The sequence below is a fragment of the Macaca mulatta genome, chromosome 11, assembly GCF_049350105.2.
Source record: "Macaca mulatta isolate MMU2019108-1 chromosome 11, T2T-MMU8v2.0, whole genome shotgun sequence".
NCBI lineage: Eukaryota > Metazoa > Chordata > Mammalia > Primates > Cercopithecidae > Macaca > Macaca mulatta.
Genome location: NC_133416.1, coordinates 93,956,256 through 93,983,779, shown reverse-complemented (window position 1 = coordinate 93,983,779; position 27,524 = coordinate 93,956,256). Strand labels below are relative to the sequence as shown.

Genomic DNA, 27,524 nt, shown 5'->3' with positions numbered 1-27,524 from the left:
ATGAAGGACTGTTCCAGAAGAGAAGAGTGAGGAGCATGTAGAAGGATCAGAGGTAAGAGAAAATGATTATTGCTGTTTCTTAAGTAATTCACTGTATTTGAAGTTTAGTATTTCAGTGAGAAATAGTCCTAACTGAACAGGTTCTCCAGCCTTCTCAGGAACATTTGGGGGTTTCTGGAGATGTTTTTATGTCAGAATGACACAGAAGCAGTATTACCAAGATTTAGTGAGTGTGAGATTTCATTACAGGGGTAGTCCAGTACAGTGGGTAATTTTCCCACCCTTAAATTATAATTGTGGTCTTCTGAGCAACATAAATAGCATAAATTATAATTTCTGTTGCTCCTGAGCAACATAAATAACAGATCACCAAAAGCCTCGGAGGATAAATCAGGACATTTGAGCTGTCTTCAGAGGCATTTAAAGGGTTTTAAGGTCCCTGGGCCCCTAAAGGGTTTTAAACAGAGATTTAACGCAACAACATTTCTGCTTTAAAAGGATCCTTCTAGCTGCCTTGTGGAGAATGGGTTAGAAGAAATGAAAATCGACAGACAATACCACAAGTGCTTGTTTTGCCTTGAATAGGAAAGTCTAAGAGAGCATGAGAGATTTGGCCAGCACTAAGGGAATTTCATTGCCTTGACTACCCACTGGAAAATGCGGATGCCAGCTTTCTGTGAACAGAGTGAATGAGAGGGGATGAAATGTGCTAGAAGAACAAACTCCAGCAATAATCCTCACCGAGGCTGGAGCAAAAACCACTTCAGAAAATGGTGATGCTCCCTTTTTTAGAAATAGACAGCTCCATAATTCTGCCTTATTAAAACAAACGCCTCAAATCTTTGTTTGGTTTAAGTTCCTGAAGCTGAATTTCTATTTCTACAACTGAAAGAAATCTTTATTGATTCATATGGGGGTATTTAGTCATTCCATATCTTGATTCTGACACAAATTCTTACCAGAGACAGGGACTCTGGTTTTTGTAGTTTTATGAAAAAGAAGATACTTTTCTTCTTTTTATTACGTATCTTCTCACTTATTACGTTTCAGTTTTTTTAAACGGAGTCAGATTTACTCATTCATTCATTCATGCACCATTAATCTAAACATAATTTTTATAGGCATTGAGTTAAGCGTTCAGCAGTTGCAAATCATGCTAAAAGTTTGGTTTTCTAGGCCAATGTTTCTAGCATTCATGTATTTTTGCCTCTATTTCCAAGGGTTACTATTATCTTGTTGTTTAACTTCCTTCAAAACTTAACCACACTGTAAAAACTCATGCCTACTATATTGTAAAGTTTGAACTCCAAAATAAGAAGTAGAAATGCAAAGTCAAAATTATATTCATAGAAATATGTGAATATCTTCTGAAATTGGTACTTCATTTATACCAAATGTGTCTTTAGTTCTTCAAAGTAAAAAATACTTTGATTACACAGAAATTTGTTCATTCTCCAGATGCCAACTCCTTCATTTACATGACCATTTTGAATCTAAATATATATTCCTTTCTTGGTATCATTTAGTTATTCCAGACCTTCCATGTAATTTTAAAAGATGAAACGTCTTTCAATAGATGGTGAAGAGTCTAATTAAAAAAAAAAAAAAAAAAACAACTTTATTTTACACAGGTGTAACACAGGTGGTACACCCTTTCCTCTCTGCCCCATAGGGTGTAGCTCTAACTACCCTCTAGGGAAGAGAAGGTTGGGTGAACAGCCTTACTATTTCTCCAGCTCAGTAATTATCTTCAGGCACATTCTCTTCACTGTCCAGGAGTACTTAAGGAAATTTCAGGCTGATGCATGCAGAATGGATTTGCATCATGGTTCTTCTTCCACAAGCCACTTCAGCTTCTTCCCCAGAACCAACACACATTTTAAGCTTATTACGTTTCAGTTTTTTTAATTGTTGGGTTTGGATCATTGTCATAAAATTGTTTATACTGTGGTGGAGGGGCCTCAGATGTGGTATAGCTATTTTTAAAGTGACACACATGAAGGAGAGTTTTACCACACAGAATCTCAGAGTGTGTTCCACAAAGACACACCCACATCCATACTCACAGACTCCTAACTCTGGATTTGTTATGCTAAGAATGTCCTGGGTTTCATAATAAAGCACCGTGAAATAGTGAATAATGAATAATGGAGAATCTAAATCACTTGTAATTTTTTTTTTTACCTCATTATGAGAAGTACTGAGAGCTGGCATTTATCACCAGTGGTTGCTTCAATCCATTAAACTAATCCACGGAGAGGCAGAGTTCCACTGGAGTTTTAGATGAACCAAAATGTACCATGAACTTGGATGGAGTGAAAGAGGAGAGATTTTGAAAGATTCTTCGGTTTCTTTCTTGAAACACTGTACAAGTGTGCTACATATACTCTGTTTACCTTTCCAGGTTCCCCGTTTATTCTTCCCCACCCTGCTTTGGCACCAGAAGACCAACCTTTACTGTCTTTATCAATCTTTTTTTTTTTTTCCTTAGCATCCTATTGAGTCTGGGTAATGGAAGCTATCCTCAGGAGAGAATACGGTAGAGTAGAAAGTAGTTGAGTTATTTAGTTCCGTGGTTGTCTCCCTGACTGGCCATAAATTAGCCCTTGCTGAGTTTCTCTACCAAATTTTAAAGCCCTTGTGGAGCAGTACTCCACTGTAATTGTAGCTACAGTACCAGCTTCAGCCCGCTGTAAATTTCAGTACGTGTTCCTTCCCACTGCCTCAAGCCAAGTAATATTCCTATCTCCTGCGGTTGCTCAGCTCAGGGTGCTTCCATATGCCTTGTTGGTTTCTTTGAACTTGCCCTCATACTTTGAAACTGCCCTTGCATTAAAGTCCCCTAAATCACTACATTTTGAGTGTGCCACTTTTTCCTGCTAATACCAACATTCATACTACTTAATACTTAATAATAATTTAATTGAGTAAGAACAAAAGATAGCCACATTTAACTGTGAAAAATAAAAGTAAATTTAATTTTACACCTGTCAAATTCCAAATGCCTGACTAGTATTTCAGGAGTCAGCTGTCTGAGCAGTAATCCTATAGAGATGGAAGACTAGTGAGGTATCTGGGATGGATATTGATTTGCAGTTTAATAAAATTCATGAACCTGGAAAAATCTGGGCTTCATTTAACAATCTGTAAAATTAAGGAAATGTATTCATTATTTTCTCTGTGCTTTCATCCCTGTGAGTCTTTATTTCATACTATCCGGCTAATTAGCAAAGCAGGAACTTAAGGGACCCAGAAATCTATCATAGCCAGAAAACGTATGTGAAAGCTGAAATGTCTTATTTTGTGCCAATACTTTCTAAATGTTTACATCAAGTGTAAAATAATCTCTTCAAGAGAAAGTTGATTTTCCCCTGGGATACATCATCTTTTAAAATATAAAATGTATATGTACCATAAGTTATTAAATCACTGAAATATGCATTGCTATTTTCAACAATATATAATTGAGAATATATTTTCTTTGTATATAACCTATCTCTAATGTTAAAAAAATTTTTAAGTTACACAGTATGGCTATTTCCCTAGTTCTTTGTGAAGAAATGCTTATATTAACTCTGCAGTACTTATTGTGTTTGAATGGAAGCCAAAGAGTGACCTGAGACTGACTCCGAAATGACACTTCTATACACACACACACACACAGACACACACATACACATATACACAGGCATACACACATACACACATACACGCATACACACATACACATACATACAGACATACACATACACACATGCATATACACATATACATACATACACACACGCATACACACACATACACGTAAACACACACATACACACATACACACACACATATATACATACACACATTTTTCTTGGAATAATGAAAGTGTTACATATTTCGCTCTTTGAAATATTATGCAAATGTCCATACTGTGTAATAGGTTTAGTTTGGGAATAACAAATCACCTGTGAACACTAATCAAGATGGAAGATTTAAGATATATTAGTATTCTTTTGTTATTATTGATAACATGTTAAAGTTGTTTCTATCTTTTCATATTTATTTACAATTCTATTAAAATACTCTGAATATATACTAATTTACTATGCTAAGGAGTGTTTGCCATTTTTCTACCAGGATAATGCTGCATAACAAACCTCTAGAAACTCAATGGCTCAATAATTATTCATTTAATCTCAGTAGTCTTCAGGTCCACTAATTTCATTTAGGCTAAACAGACTAAACTGGATCACAGGGTTTGGTTCATATGTATTCATTCTGGTAATCTGACTACAGCAAAAATGGCTGAGTCATGTCATACTCATGGAGCAAGGTGGAAGCAGAAACACATAAGTGCAACATTTCTTAAGGCACTATTAAGCAGAAACACATAAATGCAACTTTTTGTTAACTCTGAAGTTTCATCTGCCCTTTCTTGAATGGTTAAAGCAAGTCAAAGAGCCATGCTTAATATTAATCAATTAAGGAAGTATACGCTACAAATACCAAACATGCAGCATGCACTGGAGAAAAAGGAAGAATTTTTACAAACAATGCAATATACCAAATAGGGAGTGCAAAGAGACACTTATTCTCAGTTAGTTTTAGTTAATCAGCAAATATTCACTATGCTTTTGTAGTCTTCAGAAACTTGTATCAGGGAGTGTACAGTGTGAGGTAAAAAATATATGAAACAGGAATCCTTGATAACCCTAAGCCCAGAAGGTGACCCAAGAAACCACAGAAATAAGAATAAATATATAAATTGACTACAAAGAACCATAGATTAACTCTACCTTATTAATTTTCAATGTCTAAATAAATAAACCTTACAAATTAAAGGTAAATAATCAAATATGTGAAAATAATGTTGTTTAAATACAATACAGAAAACAATTTTGTAAGCTGTTTTACTTGTTTACTTTTAAATATATAGTCTAAAACTATGGAAGAATTAAACTCCACTGTTCATGATACTTCTTTATTATATTTAGTATTCTAAAGGGAGATCCTATTCAAAAGTAGCATCTCAGGATTGGAAGAGTCCTTGGATGACATGAAAATCTCAGGCAGTTGGGAAGGAATAAGAGGAAGATGAATCATTGTGCACAATCAAAACTATTCTTGCATTACATTTCTGAAATCTTTGGGGGTGCTTTCTACGTGTAGTGTCAGAGACTAATTCTGGGTAGTCATTTTGTATTCTGAGTTAAAAGTAAATTTTATTTTGCCTCTTGCCAATTATACAAAACAATTTTCAAGCATTACTTACATTTCAGATAAATAAAATGCCACCAAACAAAACATGTTGGTTTTCCAATTTTTAAATTAATATTTCTAAGCCACTTTTTGTTTAGTTACTGTTATGCAAAAAGCGACAAATTACTACATTCAGTGTGTTATTTTAACATAATATTATGCATTATAGCTTCAAAAGACAAAAGAGGATCATATAAAAAAATTATACAACAATTTCTATGTTTGATAACTTGGAACAACCTAAAATAAAATCAAATAATTTAAAACATAATCTAAAACCATTTTAAATGTCTTTTATTTTAAATTGTTTTTATCCCATCCACCAATGATGGGCACTTAGGTCTTTGCTATTGTGAATAGTACTGTGATGAACATAGGAGTGTATGTGTCTTTTTGGTAAAACAATTTATTTTCTTTTGGGTATGGAGAACATAATCCTAAGCGAATAAACCAGGAAGAGAAAACCAAGTACTGCATGTTCTCACTTATAAGCGGGAGCTAAACATTGAGTACACGTGAACATAACGATGAGAGCAATAGATAGTGCAGACTACTAGATAGGGGAGGAAGAGAGGTGGCTGTGTGTTCAAAAACTACCTATGAGATACTATGTTCACTACCTGAGTGACGGGATTTGTATTCCAAACCTCAACATCACACCATATACCCATGTAACAAACCTGCAAATGTACTCTCTGTATATAAAAGTTAAAATTACTTTTTAAAAATTGGATATAATAATTTTTACTAAAAACTGTGTGCATTCAAATCACAAATCCCTAGCATTTATGCCTAAATTACCTGTTTAGACTTAATGTCATTAAGAATAAGACTAGATTGATATTTCTTTTACAAGGAGAATTGCTCTTTTGAAGGCCATGGAGACTTTGAGGCTTTTCTGAAATCCTGTGAACTCTGAGAAACTTAATATAGAAGTCTTATTAAAACATACATTGACATTCTACTGTACAAACAACTCTAAAAGATGCACTGTGCAGAAATGGTTTTATGCATAAAAACAACAAAATCAGAAGTGGCATTAAATTTCAAAAATACTTATTTTTATTTGTTCTAATTTAATATTCTAATTAAATGCATCATCAATTATCTTCTTGGTTAATAAAAGCTTACATTTCGTCTTTCAATTTTTTTTTCAGTGTTATAAACACACTTCTACAAAATTCTTTTCTTCAATTTGGCTTTAAAATTTTCTACTGAGCAAAATCTGCAAAAGAAAGCAAAAGCATTATAAAAATATAATGAATCCTATCTTTATGACCATGATTATTTTTACAGCTTTTGAAGTATCACAAAAGTAGTATTTTTTCAAAGAAAAAAGATTCTAAAACTCCACACTTTCTCATAATAATCTGAAATACAATTAATTCTATTGTCCTCATAAAAAGAGAACGTAGCTTTCAACATTGTCTGCAAGGAATTTGGAAAAGGATTGAAATAATGAAGTGTTCTTGCTAAAATGAAAATGAACATTTTGTTTCAAGTATCTTTGTAATTTCAAAAATAATGATTGTGAATCAGCAACAGCTACGGACTTGGGGTTAAAAATGGAGTACTCAGCATCCTTAGAGAAGCTTTTTAGCTATGAATAGCTCATAAGGAATATTATATTATAAATAGACTCTCTCAATTTAAAGAAACATATATATATGTGTATATATATATTCTGTATATATATATGCCTTAGGACTTGAATGTGTGTGTGTATGTGTGTGTGTACATACATAAATAAATATATATACATACACATGTACACACACACAAATAGTTGTTCCTCAGTGTCCAAGGGGGATTTGTTCTAGGACAACCAGGCAGATACCAAAATCCATAGATGCTCAAGTTCCTTATATAAAATATTGTAGTATTTGTATATAACCTGTACATATCCTCATTAATAGTTTAAATAATCTCTAGATTACTTACAATATCTAATCCAATGTAAATACTATGTAAATTGTTATTATTCTGTATTGTTTGAAGAATAATGATAAGAAAAGCCTGTGCATGTTCAGTACAAATGCAACCATCCTTTTTTTCCCCCAAATATGTTACATCAGCAGTTGGTTGAACCCACGATTGTAGAACCCATGCATATGGAGGGCTAGCTGTATATACATATTCTTCCTAAGTGAAAATACATGCCTTATTTAATTTGAATGTTATTAAAAGAGTAAATGAATAAAATTAATTGATATCTTAATATATAAATTTTAATTTAAAATTGGATAAAAATGTATTCGAATTTGGAAGTTTACTCTTTAACTGGGAATAAAATACAGACTTGTAATTATAACAGCATATCCTTAGGGCAGGTACTACAAACATTGAAAAATGTTTGGTTTACAGTTAACTTTATATCATTTGTAGCTTATTTGTTTGCTTTCCAAAAGGCTTTTGTCTCAATCACAACATAGATTTTTTTTATTATTTTTTTGCACAGGGCAGCATAGCTGAATTAAAAATCTGCTTTACACATCTTAAGGAGAGTAATAAGACAAAAATTAGAATGACAACAATAAATAAAAGTGGACACTCTAACGACAATGATTTGATGGCATTTATTCAATGCCTACTACACTAAAAATCTTCCTTTTGTCTCTTTCTGCTATAGCTATAAATAGGTATTTCATAAAATTTTAAGATAAAAGAGCTTTTTCCCAGTAATAGCATGGACACCATAAAAAAAGATAAAAGGGACTTTATGTCAACCTCTTCAGTTTTAGAGATTCATAGGACCAGCTAATTTTGTGGCAAGTTTGGAAATTCAACTCCAAAGTCCTAATTAATAAGCCCAGTCTTGGACTTTATTTTTACAATTGAAATGCATAGACATATGTGTCATATTCTTAACATTTTCTATTAATAATCAGTCCTGAAATTGTATTGATACAGAGGCCAACTTCTAAAAGCAGTAATAAAATTGAACAATATGTAAAATACTCCTCATAAGAGTTGGATGAATGTAAATTGAATTTCATACTTGAAACTGACTATAAAATGGAATGAATGGCATGATTCATTTAACAAATATTAATTGAGTACCTGCTCTGTGTATTGGCTTTGTGGATCCATTATTGAACAAAGCAGGCAAAAATCCTCACCTTTTTGAAGATATTTATTCTAGAAGGAAAACAAATTAACCAAGGAACTATATAAAATATGCAATATATTGAATAGCAGCAAGTGATAACATTTTTTAAAAAGTTAAGGAAATGTTAAGTCTAAGAATTAAAATAAAATTTTTAATTGGGATAGTTAGGCTGGAATACCTCCCTAAAAATATTATTTAAAACATTAAGATATGGCTTTTGTTGCCATTGCTTTTGCTATTTGAGTCATGAAGTCCTTGCCTGTGCCTATGTCCTGAATGGTATTGTCTATGTTTTCTTCTAGGGTTTTTATGGTTTTAGGTCTAACATTTAAGTCTTTAATCTATCTTGAATTAATTTTTGTGTAAGGTGTAAGGAAGGGATCCAGTTTTGGCTTTCTACATATGGCTAGCCAGTCTTGCCAGCAGCAAGTATTAAATAGGGAATCCTTTCCCCATTTCTTGTCTCTGTCAGGTTTGTCAAAGATCAGATAGTTGTAGATGTGTGGTATTATTTTTGAGGGTTCTGTTCTGTTCCATTGGTCTATATCTCTGTTTTGGTACCAGTACCATGCAGTTTTGGTTACTGTAGCCTTATAATACAGTTTGAAGTCAGGTAGTGTGATGCTTCCAGCTTTGTTCTTTTTGCTTAGGATTGTCTTGGCATTGCGAGCTCTTTTTTTTGGTTCCATATGAACTTTAAAGTAGTTTTTTCCAATTCTGTGAAGAAAGTCATTGATAGCTTGATGGGAATGGCATTGGATCTATAAATTACCTTGGGCAGTATGGCTATTTTCATGATACTGATTCTTCCTATCCATTAGCATGGAATATTCTTCCATTTATTTGTGTCCTCTTTTATTTTGTTGAGCACTATTTTGTAGCTCTCCTTGAAGAAGTCTTTCACATCCCTTATAAGTTGGATTCCTAGGTATTTTATTCTCTTTGAAGCAATTGTGAATGGGAGTTCACCCATGATTTGGTTCTCTGTTTGTCTGTTATTGGTGTATAGGAATGCTTGCGATTTTTGCACATTGATTTTGTATCCTGAGACTTTGCTGAAGTTGCTTATCAGCTGAAGGAGATTTTGGGCAAAATTGACAAATGGTATCTAATTAAACTAAAGAGCTTCTGAACAGCAAAAGAAACTACCATCGGAGTGAACAGGCAACCTATGGAATGGGAGAAAATTTTTACAATCTACCCATCTGACAAAGGGCTAATAGCCAGATTCTACAAAGAACTTAAACAAATTTTCAAGAAAAAAATCAAACAATCCCATGAAAAAGTGGGAAAAGGACATGAACAAACACTTCTCAAAAGAAGACATTCATGCAGCCAACAGACACATGAAAAAATGCTCATCATCACTGGCCATCAAAGAAATGCAAATCAAAACCACAATGAGATATCATCTCACACCAGTTAGAATGGCGATCATTAAAAAGTCAGAAAACAACAGGTGCTGGAGAGGATGTGGAAAAATAGGAACACTTTTACACTGTTGGTGGGACTGTAAACTAGTTCAACCGCTGTGGAAGACAGTGTCTTGATTCCTCAAGGATCTAGAACTAGAAATACCATTTGACCTAGCAATCCCATTACTGGGTATATACTCAAAGGATTATAAATCATGCTGCTATGAAGACACACACACATATGTTTATTGTGGCACTATTCACAATAGCAAACACTTGGAACCAACCCAAATGTCCATCAATGATAGACTGAATTAGGAAAATGTGGCACATATACACCATGGAATACTATGCAGCCATAGTATGTCCCTATAATGGATATGAACTCACGAAGCTGGAAACCATCATTCTGAGCAAATTATCGCAAGGACAGAAAACCAAACACCGCATGTTCTCACTCATAGGTGGGAATTGAACAATGAGAACGCTTGGACACAGGATGGGGAACATCACACACCGGGGCCTGTTTTGGGGCAGGGGGAATGGGGAGGGATAGCACTAGGAGAAATACCTAATTTAAATGACGAGTTAACGGGTGCAGCACACCAACATGGCACATGTATACATATGTAACAAACCTGCACGTTGTGCACATGTACCCTGGAACTTAAAGTTAAAAAAATTAAGATATGAAGGAAATACAAATATGTGTGAGAAGAGAATTCAGAAAAAGGGAAAAACCAGAGCAAAGACCTTCAGGTGGTGTGTGACCTTAATGCAGTTTTGAAATTATAAAGGCAGAGTAGGCAATGACTGAGGACAAATGTTGTGGTAGATGAGGTCCATGAGGAGCAGAAAGTCAGATTATAAGTAAGTTTACAGAACAAATAGAATACTCTAGCATTTACTTTGAAAAGGAAAATGGTGATCAAGTAAAGCCTTTTCAGTAGAGTGGTATTGTGATCTGTCCTAAGTTTAATCAGGGTCACTGTGACTTCTTTATAAAATAGACTAAAAAGCAAAAGAAAAAGCAAGGAAAAAACAGAGAAATAGGTAGAAGTTTATTTTAAAAATTAGATAAGAGTCAGTAATGACTTGGACTAGTGTACAAGCAAGAATAGGTGAGATATATTTTGAAAGAAGTGTTAGTAGTTTTTACTGAAGTTGTGTATGTGAGAGAAAAATAAAAGACTAATGGAAGGCTCATTTTTTTTTTAAACTGGGCAACTGGAAGGAAATAATTGTTATTGACTGTGTTGGTGAAGACAAAATAGGAAATTTTAGGGGTGGATGTGAAGTTCTCTGTTTTTGACTTATTAAATTTTACATAACTAGCTCATGTACTTGTGCAAGTAAGTTTGGAGCTCAAAAAGGATTAGGAGCTGGAGACATAAATTTGAAAGGCAACAGGACTGGCAAGGAATTTGTCTTCGAAACTGGATGAAATCACTTAGCAGAATCAATATAGAGATAGGGTCCAAAGATTAAATCTTGAGGTAGCTTACAATTTAGGGGTTTTCTAGATGATTTAAGAAAAAAGTAGATTGAGGAAAAGCAGTCAGAAAAATAGAAGGAAAACCAGGCCTATGTGTTATTAGGAAAGAGGCCAAGTTAAAAAAAAAAAAAAAAGAAAAAAAAAGAAAAAAAAAAGATATTTTAGTTTGCTAGACTCATCAATGGTGCCAATTGCTTTCGATAGGCCAAAAAAGGTGATCACTGAAAATTGACCATCGGACTTAATACTGTAGAAACTAATCTTAACAACAAAATGAGCAGTTATGCTGGAGCTGTGGGGATAAAAATTTGATGATAGTTGGCCCAAAAGAAAATAGGAAGAAAAATATTTAAGGAATCAAGCTTAGCAGCCATTTCAATGAGTTTTACTTTGTAAATAGAAGAGAAATGAGATAATAGCTGGAAGAGAAAGTGGACAAGATAATTTGTCTTTATAAAATTGGAAGTTTTTTTTTTTAATAAAATTGCAAGCTAACCTGATGTTGATGGGCATGATCCAGTTGATGGGCAATATTTCATGGTTCAAGAGAGAGATGGGAAAATTACTAGAGCAATGCCCATGAGAAGGAAAGGGATAAAGTTATGTACACAAGAGAAGGACTGTATTTACTTAGGGTCTAGTCCATGCTAATAAAATAAATTAGAATATTCAAGTATAAATGTGGGAAAGTGGATGTGAAGGGACAGTTTGTAGAATTTGTCTTTTAAATGATTTTCTCTCTTCTGTGAAGTAGAGTGGTCACAGCAGAGAGTGGATAATTTTGAGGCAAGAGGCCATAGTACAAAAGAGTTCTTATAGGTACAGTAAAAAAGTGAATGAACTAGAATAATACAATGTGAGTTAGTGCCCGTGATCTTAAAGTAGAGTCAGTCCCGGTTGTTTGGTTTTCCCTGCAGGCTTGTTCACTGGTGGAGGTGCGGATGAATAGTATGTGGAGAACAGTTTTCAATCATGGTTGGGGTGATTTAGTTAATATACTATACAAACATTATAGGAAACAATGTTGCATTAAGGAAGTGATTTTATAGTGATTAGCAATAAAATTTAAGCCGGATAATAAGGGAAGTATGAATGTTAGATGAGGAAGGAGACATAAAGAAAAGTGGTACTGGTTCAGTGGCTTCAAAAGATTCTTGGAGTTTGGTTCTAAGAGGGACTGAGCTGAAAAAATAGAAAATGATAAGACATGTTTGAAATTGGGTGTTAGGATAATAGTAATTGTTAGTAAGCCAAGGGTGTGGCTTACTGTAAAGTCATGGGTATGATGACAGAAGTTAGTTTTGGAGTTAAAATGGGGACCAAGATGATTGAGAAGAAAAATGGAGAAGTTAGATCTTGAACTTTGAATTCATTACCATAGAAGTAGTTTTGGAGAGAGTTACAATAAGTCAAGGGCTAAGATTATCAAAGAACAAAGCAAGGAGACTTTTGATGACAGCAACAGAGAGAGGCTTTTTTATAGAAAAGGTAAAGATAATTGTATGAATATCTCTTCAGGGTGATGAATACAAAAAGACACTTACTCCACTTTGGGTAAAAACATATAAAGTATGCAGAAGAAAGGTTATCATTGGAAAACAACCAGGTTTAAGTTAGAGCAAGTCAGTGTGACAGACATTCAAGGAAGAGATTAAGGATGTAGTTGATTTTGCTAATAACTGAACTTAAGAGAAAAACATGTAGGTGGTGGGAGGATGAACAGTCAGTTTCAGAAGAGATCTTGGAGTAGGATGAGATTTCAAAGATTATATGATCTAATCTTTTGTATCTCAAGATACAAAATAACTTCTTTGCGATATAACAAATATTTTGTCTTTATTTGAATATATTTCCTGTGACTGCCTTCTTACAAGGCAGCCCATTCAAAGAAATGACACATTTTTCCATGTTTACAAATACTTCCATTGACCCCAAAATGAAACAGAAATCTATCCATCACAGATTCTTCATGATTATGATTCTCCCTTGCTTCCTTGCACTCCTCCCAGGCAATTATTTCTGCTCAGCTTTAACCATCAGATTTGAACTGTCTGGCTTCCGTGCCTACCTCCCCCTTTCCTTTCTGATGTGGAGTGTTTACAAATTTTCCAGTTACTTCTTTTAATTCATTGATGGTTTCATCAACTGAAATCACCTTAACAGCTACCATCATCACAAACAATTTCTACAAGGAGAGGCCCAACTCACTGAACCTCTCTCAGGATTAGTCATCTCCCTAACACTTTCACACTCTTTCTTCACACACAGCTTCTCTTCATTTTTGCATAATATTTACTATTACTGTGTTTAAAATATTGTTGACTTCCTTGTTCTAATCTCACATTCATCAGGCAAGATGGAAACCCTGGATAAAATCCCTGAATAGCAAAGCATCCTCCAGTAGATTGGATTCTCTAGAGTTCATGTTCAGCAATCTCAATCTCAATCGGTCTTTCCAAAATACACACAAAAAAATCATGTTTCTTCAGCAAGTTTATTCGACCAAGATCCACAATTAAATAACATCTTATACACACTATTTAAATGTTTTCCTACTCCTTTCCTCCCTCTATTAATCTCAGTAGATTATTTCACTTCTTACCAGAACAAATACAGCAGATGGTAACCACATAATCTTTTTGCTACCATATGTAAGAACTGACCTGCTGCCTCTCTGTCTCATCAGGTCAGGCTACTGTATAATAAAATACTACATATTTAGTGACTTCAACAACAATCATTTATTTCTCACAATTCCAGGACTGGAAAGTCCAAGATCAAGGCTCTGACAGATCTGGTTTGTGGTGAGGGCACTCTTCCTGATTTGCAGATGACGGTCTTCTTTTGTATCCTCATGTGGTACAGGGCAGAGAGAGGGGAAGCAAACTCTCTTGGGTCTCTTTGTATGGGGGTTATTAATCTTACTCTAGTGGGCGCCACCTGATGACATAATTACTTATCAAAGGCTCTAGGGCTTAGGATTTCTCTACATGAATTTTGAGAGGAGGCACAAATATTTAGCTCATACTATGCCCCTTTCCATTACAATGAAGGACACACTGCTCCAATTCAAGTTCAGCCCCTGCACATACATTCGCCTCTACTCCCATTGTTTTTAGCTGTTTTTTGTTCCTGAGTCTTCAACATCTTAATTTCTGTCACTGTCTCCTTCTGATCAAATATGATCTCGTATCCCTAATCTTAAATAAAACGTAGCATGCTTTGTCTTGACCTCATATCTCTTGTTAGCTATTATTTTTAATTTGTCTTTTTATTTCAATCTCCCTTCATAACTAGCTTTTAACAATAGGTTTTATTTTCTTTTTTATAAATGCAACTTAAACTTTCTCAACTTTCATTTAATTTTGCCACACTAGAGTTCTGATTCTATGTCACCAATTATTAATTTGTTGCCAGATCCTACATATTCCCATCCTACCTTAGCTGTCAGCAGTATTTTACAGAATTGACCACAACATTTTTCTTGAGAGACTAGCCTCTTGATCTCCACGTGTAGTGGATACATATTTCGTAAAATTCAAGTGAACACAATATGTAATTCTCTTTATTTTAATTTCATTAGATTTTTCATAACCAGAATTGTCTTCTAACTGCATTCCCATTTTGCTTGGAGGCAGAAAAAATTAACTGAATCAATTCCAAGTAAATTCAAAGGCTTTAAAGATTTCTCAGGTATTTCGGGTTTTAATTCAGTAAAATCAAAATTGTCTCCCCCCTTTCTTCCTTGCTTTTTGGATTGGTTTAACTTCTGGAAAGTTCATACGGTACAATTATATTAGATGGTGTGGCATCTGGGAATCAGCCTTCTATTGTCCTATACTGACATCTATTGCGATGTACAATCATGTCTCACATACCCACTACATTGGCATCTCTTGAGGTTTCTGTATTTCCACCTGGTTTCTTGACATACGTTTTACACTACTCTTTGTTATAATGTCTTCTTATCACAACCACAGACCATTTCAACATCTGCTTGCTTTCTCTCAGCCACATTTTTTTCCTCTCTCTCTTGTTACTCCGGGATCATAGGATACTTGGTATGGCTGCCTTGTGCCTTCCCCTTCTTTAGCAACAAAAATACATCTTAACCCTTTTCATTGGGTTATAGGGGAATTCTAAAAGCATAATTCTTTACACTGTTCCAAAAATAATTAAGGGCAAATGCGTTATCTTTAGATTTCCAAACTATTCTGTGGGTTCTGTCAAAATCTCATGTACTTCTCAATGATAGCAGAAAATACGATGAAAAGGCCCTCTTCTTAGATCCCATCAGCTTTTAAATATTGCTCTCTAATGCATTTTTCAACCTTTCTCTATACTGGATAGAGTAATTATCCTTTAGTGATAATGAGACGGAAAGAGTGATTTAATTTTTCATTCTTCCAAATTTTTGTCTATTATGTCAGTAACAGAGCTTTTACTAAAATGAAAAAAAAAAAAAAAAAAAAAAAAACAAGAGTGTTCACATCTCTGCTCTGTACTTTCACTTAATTACAGCTGGCTGCGCTGGGGGAAAAGGATCACATATTAAAAATTAAACTATTTGATGACAATTAGTGGGAGAAACTTTCCTTTCTGCAGTACGGCAGAATGGTTAATCTCCTCATCTTTTTTTTTTCCCCCTGGAGAAAATAAACAAAACATAAATGCTGAATATGTTAAAACAGGGGTCTCCAAACCCTGGGCCACAGATCAATACCAGTCCATGGCCTGTTAGGAACCAGGCCACTCAACAGGACCTGAGTGGCCAGAGAGCAAGATAAACTTTATCTGTATTTACAGCTGCTCCCCATCAGTGCATTACCACCTGAGCCCCGCCTCCTGTGAGATCAGCCTTGGCATTAGATTCTCTTAGGAGTCCGAACTCTTGTGAACTGCACATGCAAGCGATATAGGTTGCAAACGCCTTATGAGAATCTAATGCCTGATGATCTGTCACTGTCTCCCATCACCCCCAGATGGGACTATCTAGTGTCAGGAAAAGAAGCTCAGGGCTCCCAGTGATTCTACATTATGGTGAGTTACATAATTATTTCATTATGTATTACAATGTAATAATAATAGAAAGAAAGTGTGCAGCAAATGTAACTCACTTGAAACATCCTGAAACCATATGCCTCCACCCCTGGTCTGTGAAAAAATTGTTTTCCACGAAACCAGTCCCTGCTGCCAAAAAGGTTGGGTACTGTCGTAGTAAAATATTCAAATGCATTGATGAACTAAATAGAAAAAGTATTCCAAGACATAATTAAGTTAAAGGATAAAATGAAAGTGACAAGCAGATTGCTGATACTGGTTTCCACCTTGAAAGCCATGGCACATTCTAGTAAACTTGAGTTTTTGTTTTCATAGATTTTCAAAGCAGAGGGTAAAGGGAGAAAGTGTCCAGTGGTGATTGAAAACAGAAAATCAAAAACATAATCCCAGCATAAACCTGGGCTCTCTAAATGGCCTAGCCCCTCCGTGTAAGTGTAAAACAGGAATAAATGTCCACTCATTCAGGGTTTTATAAGGAGCTATACCTATCTTGACTTCTAGTCCTAAATGAAGGGGAAAAAATAATGCTTCTAGCTAAAAAAACAGCCTTTATGTTGGATGGCAGCCTGAATTTCCTCAAATTATGTGATGTGAAAACTTTAATGCAATACTACAGTTTAAAGTGCATCTGGGTTGGTATAGCCCCCAGGCACCTAGCAGAAACAATTGCAATTATTTTTCCCAAAAGAACTTGTCTTCAGTCACCACAAGCAATTATCACAAGCAAAAATTTAGAAATATAAATTTGTACTAACAAAAAATCACAAAATACCTAAGGAAATAAAGTGCCACAAGCTGGAGCCTCCAAATATGGGAACAGAATAACATAACTAAAAAGCAAATATACTTCACAGGTTACAACAATAAACAAAGGTACTGGAAAAATATAAGAAAAGAGCAAAAGAATTTTAAAGAGACTAAGATGATTCAACAAAAGACTCAAGAGAATGGCTTGATATTGAAAATTACTATTTTAGGTCAGTGTCCCTGGAAATAGACTCTTAAATATGGATTAACATGCAAGAAATTTATTTGGGTATATTATCAGAGAAAACCACCATGAAGGGAGTAAGAAAAGCTGGATTGGGCAGAAGGCAAGGGAGATGCAATTGCAATAGAATCTTCAGTTGATAATATCATAAGCTCTGAAGTTAATCACTCCTAAAACTACTACTAAAAACCAGACATATTTTTAGTGTCTCTATTATACAGAACAGCTACCACCCCACAGACTGAATACAATAGTTACAAGGGAAACATGAGATAACAGGCTTAAAATTTCTTTAAGAATTCTAAAAGTTCTATACAAATGGGTTATTTTGACATCTACACAGGAATCAAAAGAACAGCCACTGGAATCAGATAATCTTACTTCACTGCTGCCTTTGACACTCACTAGCTAGTTGACCAAAAGCAAATTACTGTCTCTCTGTGACCAGTGTTTTCATGTCTAGAGTGGCATTAATGATAGCTGCTTCATAGAAGTACTGTGGAGGATTAAATAAAGTGAACACATCTGAAGAGTAAGCACAACATCTATTATATAACAATAGTTTGTTAATAGCTGTTATAATAAAAATATTTTTTAAATGGGAGAAGAAGATCATAATCCTTAATTTAGATTCTGCCTTAAATTGTCTTATATTTACTTTGATATCCTCTTTAACCCACAGTCATGTGCAGAACTTAATTCCTACTCCAAAAACACAACAGTATTTTACTGGAAATTTACGTTTAATGATATCTATGAATTAAGCAATAGCAGGAGATCCTTGGCTCTTTTTCTGGCTCTTTGTATGAATTTATGGTATTAAAAATTGCTCATCTGATCTTTTTATGTCAATATATCACATGTTTAGACAGAGACACTATTTCTGGGGTATTTTAGAATACGTTCAAGCTGATTCCTTTTATCCTACAAATACACTGACAAAACAACAGCTTATAGCGTTGAGATTTGTATTGGCAGAAGCATTTGCTGTTAATCAAATAACTCTGTAGCATATTTGTACATGTTTTTTCATCTGTGCCTTGAAAAAGATGATATGACTTTATCCCTGTTATTCCTTTTTATTTCCTACCCTTAGAACAAATCGAGGTGCAGTTTCTTAATTTGATAAATTCCCTTTTCTCTGGCCCTTTGAAAACAGTAAAATTACTGCTAACTTTAATCTATCAAGTAGCAGTTGGCATAAACATTATATGGAATCCAATCTACAAGCTGATTTCTTTACAGTGATAAACAAATACTTTGTTTTATTTATGTTTGACCAGATTTATTTGGCTCTTCTTTAATGAAAATCTAGGGCTATTTGGCTCCTACGATAAGCTGTCAAGAAGAAAAATCCCTGCTGTAATGTCAATTTGCGAAGCTTGTGGTTCAAAGGGTATTTACAGCACATGATTTATTCTTCCATCACCTAAGATTTTAAAAAGAAACTATACCATGATTAATATCAAAAAAATGAGAAGTGATTTATTTTTACAACTTTGTCTTGAGCAGTATAAAGCATGTTATTTCTGATGGTGCCTATTAGGAACAAAAGCAATCGAAGTTTGTATAAACATTTTAAATCTCCCATTAAAAAGTCAACACCTTAGAAAAAACTGGAACAGATACTCTACTCCCATCTTGGGGAATGATTTCATAGATATTAGCTGAACTGTTGTACAACATTTTTTCAGGACTTTTGTTATGAGAATGTGTCCATTCTTCAAATGCATATCATCCTTTTAACACTGATTGTTTCCACAGTTATTTTTTGTTTTTATATTTAATATATATGCATATAAATTTGACAAAAATAACTTAGTTAAAATAAAAATTAAATAACATTTAAATAGCTCATAAATTTCAAATGCCCTCTCAATTTTGGTAAATAACTTATAGCAGTTCTTAGCATCAACCTAGGAAAATCTTCAGAATTAATCTCCCAGTAATTCATTCATTATTCATTATTCTATTCAGAATCAAATCTTTTACACCCGCCTTCAGTGAAGGAAGTGCTTGGCTTTATTAGTTATAAAAGTTTATTTCCTTTTTTCTCATTTTTATTTTTTTAAATTTTTTGTGGATACATAGGAGGTGTATATCTTTGTGGGTTACATGAGATATTTTGATACAGGCAGGCAATGCGTAATAATCACACCAGGGTACCTGGGGTATCCATCACCTCAAGCATTTATTCTTTGTGTTACAAACAATTAAATGATACTCTTCTACTTATTTTAAATGTACAATTAAATGATTTTTGTCTATACTTACCCTGTTTTGCTAGCAAATGTAATAGAATCTATCATTGAAATTCTCATGGAACATCAATTCTCCTTACAATCTTTTATGTGTTTTCTTTTTTTATTTTATTTTATATTTTATTTTATTTTATTTTATTTTTTGAGATGGAGTCTCACTCTGTCGCCCAGGCTGGAGTGCAGTGGCCAGATCTCAGCTCGCTGCAAGCTCCCACTCCCGGGTTTACGCCATTCTCCTGCCTCAGCCTCCTGAGTAGCGGGGACTACAGGTGCCCGCCACCTCGCCCGGCTAGTTTTTAGTATTTATTTTTTTTTAATTATTTTTTATTATTACACTTTAAGTTCTAGGGTACATGTGCATAACGTGCAGGTTTGTTACATATGTATACTTGTGCCATGTTGCTGTGCTGCACCCATCAACTCGTCAGCACCTATCAACTCGTCATTTACATCAGGTATAACTCCCAATGCAATCCCTCCCCCCTCCCCCCTCCCCATGATAGGCCCCGGTGTGTGATGTTCCCCTTCCCGAGTCCAAGTGATCTCATTGTTCAGTTCCCACCTATGAGTGAGAACATGCGGTGTTTGGTTTTCTGTTCTTGTGATAGTTTGCTAAGAATAATGGTTTCCAGCTGCATCCATGTCCCTACAAAGGACACAAACTCATCCAAAATCACTTTAGCTTTGTTATGTTTTAACTATAAAACCTTATTTATCAAGAGTTATAGTTAAGTACAGAATTATTCTATTACTAGAAAGCTACATGTGAATTAATTTATTCTTAGTCTTTTATTATAAGCATATAATCATTAAATAAGTAGATGCATTTGAATTGATATTGAAAGGCATCTAGGATATAATGCTAAGACAAAAAATAAGTTAGAAAACACTGTATTTTCATAATTATGTAGTGGTATCTATACATAGATTTGTACGCTAGATGATAATGTTAAAACACATTGGTATGTAAAAAGAAAAAAGTGTGGCATAATATGCAGCAAACTCAATAGTAGTGAGTGGGAGTATAATAAATATTCATTTCTTTTGAGACAGAGTTTCACTCTGTCACCCAGGCTGGAGGGCAGTGATGAGATCTTGGCTCACTGCAACCTCCGCCTCCTGGGTTCAAGCGATTCTCCTGCCTCAGCTTCCCAAGCAGTTGGGACTACAGGTGCTCACCACCATTCCAGGCTAATTTTTGTATTTTCATTAGAGATGAGGTTTTGCCATCTTGGCCAGGCTGGTCTCAAACCCCTGACCTCAGGTAATTCACCAGCCTCAGACTCCCAAAGTGCTGGGATTACAGGCGTGTGCCACCGCGACCAGCCAAATATTCATTTTTTACATCTTTGTATCTTACACATCTTTGTGTTTTTCTTTAATAGCCAACATTTCTACAATAAGACATGGGAAGAAGACAGGCATGTAGACTCAAATATTAATAATGAATAACTCCACAAGGTAGAATTATAAATGACCTTGATTTTCTTACTTCTTGACTTTATTTTAAAATCTATGTTCATAACAAGGGTTATTAATTTATGTGATACCAGGTAGAATCATTTTAGTGGATTGATATTTAAAAACTTTTCTCATTTATTGCATAAACACATCTCCTCATAGACTTTTTCTGTGGAAATATGATCTTATAAATAAAGTTAACTTTTATCTGAATAAAATTTATTTATCAATAAACAATCTTAATTGCATGAGCATTGTTAAATCACCAAAGTAAATCTGGTACATCACAACTAAGTTATTACTTGGCCTTCTCAAAAGCTTCTTCAGTTAAATTGCATGAGGATTGAGAATTAAGTGAGTTTTTGTTTGTTTCTTTTTTTTGTTCTGGTGGTCATATCACTACTTTTGTGTAAAGTTGTAAGTAATGGCAGTGAATAACAACATAGATCTTTTCATGTATAATATTATAGAAGTACATTATAAACAATCATTTCCATATATATGAAATAATGAAAATATTAAAAAGTTTTAAAAAATATTCTGTAAGCCCTTGTTTTAGATTACTTCTTCCTTTGTTTCAATAACATGCTTTAATAATCACTCTTTCTTATGAACTATGTGAACATGTAGATTTTGTTTTTAAATTTTTGTATCATTAAGTATGCATACTTTATTTCCTAATAATCCTCTCAAGTGTTTTACTATTAATATCTTTTTTTTAACTTGTGGCTTTTCTTTGCCTCTTCAATCCTCTCTAGCAATATTTAAGATCTCTGATAGCTAATAGTAAATCTGAGAACATTTCCTGGATTCAAGCCAATCATAACATCTTTAAATAATATTTATATATTGCAAGCTTGCCAGCTACTTACCAGGGCATAACAAAAGATAAATATACACTCCTCTACTACCACCACTAAAAGAAGCCAAGTCAGCTGACTGCTAGTGACCTAATTTTTACATGGCTGTTTATAATTCTCATCATCATATTATAGCAATATGATTTATTAATCCTTCTGGCATTTTTCTCCTTGACAGCTTCTCAGCTGCTGTTACATTCTACTTGGATGGGTAAGTACTATATACGATTTTAAAACTGCACATCAAGTTTTATATGTCGAGACTGTATTTGCTTTAAACACTTAGTGTCAACTAAGGTGGAATAATTTGGATTTAACAATATAAAAGATAAAAATTGTTGTCAAGGGCTCAACATAGATGAGAATGAAGATAACATACATTTGAAGATGTCATTACAATAGAGCCTTTCAATATGTTTAACTTAGGGTGGGTTAAAATATAACTCACATCTTAGTTTTTAAAGGCCATAAGATTTTACTTAAAATGGAAAATATACTTTTAAGTCCTCTGCAGACACTTAGGTGTATTCAAATACTTCTGTACAGAAGAAATATTTTTGCTATGATATCTAAAAATTTACACCTTTGTGAATAACACCTCTACGTTTTCAAATTAATTTTAAATTGTCAATAATTAGCTATAATCACCAATACAGGTGATGCTTATTTATCTTTATATGTAACAGCTACATTTTATTTAATTACAGTAAAATTTGATTTGATGTTGCATGCATATTAAACACAAACAATAAGAACAGGGCAAAAACTATTAGAAAGGAGTATGCACATATTAACAAACACCCAATTAATAATTCACTACAGTTGTACTCTAAACAATGTTGTGTTGCTAGAATGTATGACAAAGAAAGGAGAAACATTTAGATTGTATGGTTCCCTGTGTCCAGTAAAACAAATCAACCATTTTTGCTTAATGTGAATAGACACATTTCTTCATGCCAGTGAATAAGAAGGAGTTTAGGCATATAAAATATATTAAGTAATATTGTATTGTCAACCACAGATTTACACAGCAATGTTTTTCAAATGGGCAATTTACATTTTTGGATCTCTCTTGGATCTGTCACCTACATATTGACTTTCCAACTCTATAAATTTATGCCTTAAGTTAGAGAAACGTTTGTTGTAGGAAATAAAGATAATGTGGATTCACGTAACTTCTTTATGACCTAGTTTAAATTTTTTTTTCTTAAATGTTAAGAGGAAGATATAGCTATATTTTGGACATTATCTTGCTCAAATCTCCAATGTTTTAAACTGTCTTTTGTCAAATGATAGAGGAAGTTTCTGTTGTAATTATCTGAATTTTTGAGATGAGCATTTGAAGGAGCTCCGGTTGCAATTGGAAATGATCCATAATCTTTAGACACTGAACATTCTTCTGTGAAGAATTTGAAGTGTGGTTTTGTATTTTCTCTAGTATTCATATTATATTTATTTTAGAGATAAAGCAGTTAATTCCTAAAAGTCTAGGAAAAATGCAACCGTAATGCAACTTAGAATCTTCCACATTTGGAAAGGTTGTTTGAAAAGCCAGAATTCTTCAGCATCTTACTATAAAGTCATAGTTTGCGTCTGCCGTATTTCAACCACAAATGTGACAACAGCAAGGTTGTATACAGAATAAAAAGGGGGCGCTGGGCTAGGCGCGTTGTCTCACGCCTGTAATCCTAGCACTTTGAGAGGCCAAGGCAGGCAGATTGCGTGAGCTCAGGAGTTCAAGACCAGCCAAGACAACACGGTGAAACCCTGTCTCTACTGAAATACAAAAGAAATTAGCCAGGTGAGGCAGCGTGCGCCTGAAATCCCAGATACTCAGGAGGGTGAGGCGGGGAATTGCTTGAACCCGGGAGGCGGAGGTTTCAGTGAGCCGAGATCGCCTACTATACTCCTGCCTGGGTGACAGAAGAGGACTCTGTTTCTACAAAGGGGAAAAAAAACAGAAAAGAAAGAAAAAAGAAAAAAAAAATGGCAGGGTGCGCTGATGATTTTAGCCTCCGTATTTATCCAGTTTTTGTGTCTTTAATCTTGTCTGATCTGACTCAAAATCATTGTCACTTACACCCAAGTTGTTTAAGGATAAGGATGTGATATTCTTCACTGAGATTCAGAGAACTGGCACGTAACTAACAGATAACCAATTAAGTAACAATTGTCACACGGCTCCTTGGTCATTAAAAATTGGGGAAAAGGAGGAAAATCTGGTGTACTCTAGCTTCTAAGGAAGTCAATTCCTCAGTTTAAGTCTTTTCTTTTACAGCATATAATAAATCAAATAAAGTGCAAGGCAATTCCATGATATTCAGATATTTCGACTTTTAAAACACTATTTGTTAAGCTATTAATCACTGTGAAAGATCTTATTAAATTCGGGTGATGTTGATTATTTATTTTAAACAGACAGATAAAGTTTTATGTATTGTGTAAAACATGATGTTTCAAAGTACTTATACATTGTGAAATGGCTGAATCTAGCTAGTTAAAAAAAAGCATTACCTCATATAGTTATCATTTTTGTCGTAAGAATACTTAACATCTGCTTTCAGTGCAGAAGTACAGAGTAGCATGGTGGTTACTAAAGGCTGGCCTGGTTGGGGTGCAGTGATGTTGGGAAAATGTTGGTCAAAGGATGAAAAGTTAGAGTTAGATAGGAAGAATAAGTTCAAGAGATAATGTTGATTTTTAAGCTTTCAGTAAATTAACAAATTATTTATGTTGACATTATAACATGACATTTCACCAATATCAAAGACTATCTTTCATACGTAGCACATCTTATTTTCCTTTTGAACATCACATGAATAAACTAATATGTCACTCCAGCTACTGCATGTATTATGTAGAAGCTCAGGTAGTTATTAATAGTTAGTTTTAGTGGAAAAAATATAATAATCAAGCTATACATAATGCTGCTGTTTAAATCCCCCATATATTATGGTAGGCCAGAGGAGGTGGGGGTCCCAAAAGGTGGCTCTGCAAGTAATAACAACAAATTTAAAGCATTGGATGACCCGGTTTTTGAAGCACTTGTTATTGAGCAAAAATCAGTTTCAGAAAATTATTAGAGATGCCTATAATTTTATCAAAGACCAATGGCATCATTAAAGCATTACAATTTGGGGAGAAACAACAGTGCTGAGGAGGTCACTAAATAGGTGTATGCATCCTGAAGTCAAGAATTTAAAAGAATGATTGAGTGCTGGAGTGCTCATTTGCCATAAACTATTTTGAACCTCGTATCGAACAAATACATGTTCAAATTAAGGAAAAACTTTGCTTTCCTATTTTAATTGTTAGCTAAACAAGAAAAGACTTACACATGCACAATTTGCAAACACACAATTTCAGAAAACTTTTCAGAGAGGAACAATTTAATTACATGCTTTTTGCATATTTACCAATGAAACTTAAGGCAGTCGTTACATTTTATTTGTATTACAACCTCCAGATAACTGAAAAATGTTACAATAGCACTTTAACGTTTTAATTGAAATATTTTAAAAATTAAACTTTTAGAAAAAATGATAAAGAAAAGGAGACTCTCTTTCAGGGGTTGACTCGTGTCACCCCAAACTTATGTATTTAGTTCCCCAATGCCGTAGAATGTAACCTTATTGGGAAATAGTGTCTTTACAGAGGTATTTGAGTTAAAATGAGGTCATAAGAATGAGCCCTTGTTCAATATAATAGGTACTTATTAAAAGGGGAAATTCGGAGATACAGACTCACACAGAGGGAAGACAATGTAAAGAAACACAGCAAGAAGATGGCCAACTATAGCCAAAGAGCCCCTGAGTCTACCAAAACCAGAAGACAGGCCTGAAACTGATCCTTTCCTGCAGCCTTCAAAGGGACATCTTGATTTCAAACTTCTGTCCTCCAGAATCGTGAGACAATAAATTTCGGATGTTTTTAGCCAATCCGTTTGTGGCACTATGTTTTGGCAGCCCTAGAAAACGAATGCATTATCTTAACAAATGTTTATTGTCTAAGATAGACATTTCATTTCCATAACATCCACAGTGGCTTAGGGAATTTATGTAGGAAGTCATAAACTGTAATTATCTACTTATAAATTTCTGAGGAACAGTGATGAAACTAGCAACATTAGTTGTTTGATATTCTTTTTTATTATTATTATTATACTTTAAGTTCTAGGGTACATGTGCACAACATGCAGGTTTGTTACATATGTATACAATGTGCCATGTTGGTGTGCTGCACCTGTTAACTCGTCATTTACATTAGGTATATCTCCTAATGCTATCCCTCCCCCCTCCCCCCACCCCACGACAGGTCCCGGTGTGTGATATTCCCCACCCTGTGTCCAAGTGTTCTCATTGTTCGATTCCCACCTATGAGTGAGAACATGCTGTGTTTGGTTTCCTAGTTGTTTGATATTCTTAAAATCCAGAGTAGTAAGAGACAACGTTGGTAGTCAATTGATATAAAATTACTGAATTAATGTTGCGTGATATGGCTATCAGAGTATAAAATAGTTGTACAGATTTGAACATGAATTCAACCCCAGTATTGCACATATGTCTCTATATTCTTCTCAAGAAACACAAATAATTAGCAGGACAACACCTGGGTTTAGCATTAGAATGTGATGGATCTATATTTTCCATATGAATACCATATGCTCCCTACTAAAATATCTCAGATAATTTTATATATACCAGTTAGTAAGGACCCAGTTTCCATCCCTTTATAACCTCCAAAACCAGAATGAGGAATGGACATTTGACCTATAGTTAATTTTTGAAGTGTGTGAATAAACCAAATTAGGTCTTTTGTTTTTATTTGCTACTCCGAGGGAGCAGAGTAAAGCAATGCTGAGATATGAATAGAGATGTAGAGTCTTTTAGTAATAACGCCAATATATTCTGCTTTAACAAAAGCTCTGTTATTATTTTATGATTGACACTTGATAAATCTCTTAAAAACTATTGACTTGGCAGGATGTGTTACTTTGGGATCTCCAGGTCATTCTTTGAGGTGGTTTTCATAGTGTGCTATGTGTTCACAAAATGTATTGAGCTAGGGGAAAATAAAGCATTTATATATACGTGTGTGTGTGTGTGTGTGTGTGTGTGTGTGTGTATTTTACAATGTTTGCATGTTTACTTTTTCAGCACGTTGGTTCATTATCAAGAAAAGGTCCCACAACAGAATTATAAATTTTCAGTCTTTTGTTGGCGTCTATGGGATGGACCTCAACTTTGGATGCTTAACTGCTGTAAGGACACTGGCTCTGTTTTACTCTGTCCTTTAGGATCTTTGGAAAAAGATGCATGCTCAGAGTCTTCTCCGGCCTGTAGCAATGCTACAGTTCCCTCTTTCAGTTTGCTTCCTGCTTTCTTCCTGTCATGGACAGTTAACAATGCCTTCCCTCCTGCTGTCATCCTCATTTCTCTAGTTCTTGAGCTCACTAGTGGGAGAACAGAACCATTACTAAAAGATGACTGGAAAGTGCTAAAGTGCTCACCCAGCCATAGCATTCTTCTATTTACTGTCCTTGTTATTTATGTTGATATTTGCTTAATCTAAGTAAGATGTAAGAGTTTGACATATGGGGTGATATAGCAACACCAGGGAAATAA

The 27,524-nt window shown here is 34.4% G+C and overlaps 1 long non-coding RNA gene and 1 other non-coding gene across 2 annotated transcripts; both read left to right on the top strand.

The window, feature by feature from the left end:
* On the top strand, positions 1-25,679 carry LOC144332703 (uncharacterized). The gene is made up of 3 exons (XR_013400686.1): positions 1-52; positions 22,079-22,111; positions 25,609-25,679. It is a non-coding gene; the product is annotated as an uncharacterized LOC144332703 (long non-coding RNA).
* Positions 1,654-1,712, top strand: MIR3059 (microRNA mir-3059). The gene has a single exon (NR_128333.1). It is a non-coding gene; the product is annotated as a microRNA mir-3059 (primary transcript).
* Positions 25,680-27,524: the final 1,845 nt, after the last annotated feature.